This window comes from Aulonocara stuartgranti, assembly GCF_965226115.1.
Source record: "Aulonocara stuartgranti genome assembly, chromosome: 15".
Taxonomy (NCBI): domain Eukaryota; kingdom Metazoa; phylum Chordata; class Actinopteri; order Cichliformes; family Cichlidae; genus Aulonocara; species Aulonocara stuartgranti.
In genome coordinates, this window is record NC_138951.1 from 14,277,501 (window position 1) to 14,280,215 (window position 2,715).

The 2,715-nt window shown below is 41.1% G+C and overlaps 1 long non-coding RNA gene across 2 annotated transcripts in view; it reads right to left on the reverse strand.

Moving 5' to 3' along the window:
- LOC309689855 overlaps nt 1-1,493 on the reverse strand; it is a 1,725-nt gene extending 232 nt beyond the window's left edge. Inside the window, exons 1-2 of one of the 2 annotated variants that reach the window (XR_014271535.1) lie at nt 1,013-1,493; nt 1-468 (exon numbers count right to left, since the gene is read on the reverse strand). The exon at nt 1-468 is cut by the window's left edge and continues 232 nt beyond it. This is a non-coding gene — a long non-coding RNA (uncharacterized lncRNA). Of the gene's footprint in view, nt 805-1,012 lie in introns of both variants that reach the window. The other variant, XR_014271536.1, reaches the window with a different exon arrangement.
- Between the last annotated feature and the right edge of the window lie 1,222 nt (nt 1,494-2,715).

A 2,715-nucleotide genomic window follows, 5' to 3' on the forward strand; every position in this document is an offset into this window, starting at 1 on the left:
CAGATAGTGTGTTATTTACCATAAAGTGATTCAGAGTTATTCATACCAGAGTAACCAGAGAGGATCATATCTTTTTAAATATATAACTTTCTACAGGACTGAATATAATATCTTTATGTAAAAGTCCGGAGCCTCTGGGGAGTATCCGAGTATTTATAACATTACACAAACCAAAGGTCTCCATCACAGTGTTCATGAAATGCTGGGTTTATCCATCTTCTGGGGCGGGCCTACGGAGGAGTGCTGAAGATTTCCCTGTGAGGGAGCTGCTGGTGAAGATCATGAGTCCTGCTTGATCAATGCGATGAGCTTCAGTGTTCCTGGTGTTTCTTAAATGATGCCTCTTTCAGTGGGTCAACAGAACTTCTGGCACAGGACAGCTGTGATGAAAGAAAGGGAAGAAGTTTCTCCAAACCTCTGGACCCAGGAAACCCAGCTTGGTCCTGATGGTCTCCCTCACTAGTTTCTCTCCAGGGTGAAGAGATTTAAACAGTTTTAGATCCATTACACTCACAGTCTTAAATGTTAAAATCTCAAAGGACAGCATTATATTTTTGATATTAACAGTAACTCTGGGCTTCTGTGGAGTGTGTAGCCGATCTCATCGCTGTCTAAAAATGGATTTAAAAAAAAAAACATAAGAAGTGCTGAATCCTTCAACAACACAGACTATTAGAGTAGCAGCTGTCTGTGTGAAGCACTTGCTGCAGGGTTGCGCCATGAATGTATTCAGCTGCCAACAAAAAGCAGGACTCAGTGCGGGCAACTGCCATGAGTCTGACGATGTTGGGGTGAGACAGTCTCCTAATAAAACAGAAACATCTCCGAATAAAAAACAAAAAAAAATCACGTTTCAACACTGTCGCTAGCTAGAATGAATTAGCCATACAAAAATAGTACTGATTTGATTTCGTACAAAACTAGCTTTCCTTCTGATATGTAACTTTCACAACATAACCGCAACTTAATATAATACAACTGTGGCAAAAATATGAACAAAAGTTAAACTTACCTTGTGTCGTTAGGAGCCTGCACCGCGGTAAAACTCCAGTGAGGTCAATGACCTTACGCTCTCCCACAGTCACACGTTGATGACGTATTTGGAAATCAATTCGGGTGGGACATGACAACACCGCCACCTGCAGGAAGATTTTCTCTCTGTATGGTACCTTGTGTTCTGATACCTGACAACTTTTTTCTTGAGAACTGAGACCTGACAATTTTTTGTCTGATACCTGACAATTTTTTTCTTGAGAACTGAGACCTGACAATTTTTTGTCTGATACCTGACAATTTTTTTCTTGAGAACTGAGACCTGACAATTTTTTGTCTGATACCTGACAACTTTTTTCTTTGAGAACTGAGACCTGACAATTTTTTGTCTGATACCTGACAACTTTTTTCTTGAGACCTGACAATGTCCTAAAATGTACACCGTACTTGAGACTGGGGCGGAGGCTCACCTTCCAGCAGGACAACGACCCTAAACATAAAGTCAGGGCAACGATGGAATGGTTTAAAACAAAACATATCCATGTGTTAGAATGGCCCAGTCAAAGTCCAGATCTAAATACAATCGAGAATCTGTGGGGAGATCTGAAAACTGCTGTTCACAAACGCTGTCCATCTAATCTGACTGAGCTGGAGCTGTTTTGCAAAGAAGAATGGGAAAGGATTTCAGTCTGTATTTGTGCAAAGCTGGTAGAGACATACCCTAAAAGACTGGCAGCCATAATTGCAGCAAAAGGTGGTTCTACAAAGTATTGACTCAGGGGGCTGAATAATTACGCACACCACAGGAACAGTGGTGAAGCTTCCCAGGAGTATCAGCCCGACCAAAGTTACTCCAAGAGTAAAGACCTGCAGGTCTCACTAGACTCAGTTAAGGTCAGAGGTCACACAGCTCCAGGTAGGTTGGCATAACTTTTAGACCTTAATAAATGAAGCTATTTAAAAATTGCATTTTGTCCATCATTACAGACAAATGAAAATAATAATAAATGAAATGGGTAATTGCTTTTTCACAGTACTGTTTCAGTACAACGGTGTGCATGAATAGCAGAAGACTAAGTGACTTATGTATGTATGTATATATATGTATATATTGTACTATTCTTAGTTAGCGTATTGTCTGTCTTGTCTTAATGTTGGTTTAAAATGGAGCACTGTAACAAAAAATAATTTCCCCCAGGGATCAATAAAGTATTCTGATTCTGACTTCTCTACACTTAATCATCCACAGGTAGCCAGGATAATCACTTCTGCATCACACACACCTACACCTGGCTGCTTTATTCTGCAAGTTTATTACTTTTAATTATTATTATTTTAAGATGCTATGACCAAACAACAACAATCACACCAGCAGTGCGAGGTTTTATTTTTCTAATTAATTTCATTTTTCTGACTGCTGATGAGTTCCAGCAGGATCTGTTGACAAGTATTTGCACATGAGATATGAGCACAGAGGGTTCAACCAGCATGACAGGGAGGAAAAGAGAGGGTGAGGACTCTGATGCCCATGGCTGTTGCAATGACATTCAAGCCTTCTCTCCACAGCTGGATGTTTTAGTGCTTGCTGACTCAAGGGACACCGCCATCACCCGAGCATTCACGAAGGAGCAGCCATCAAGGCGTGACATTGAGGACCTTGGGGAGCAGTGCCCGTGAAATAGCTCATTGCAGGTGTCCGAGGAGGAATGCCGGTGCTTCTGC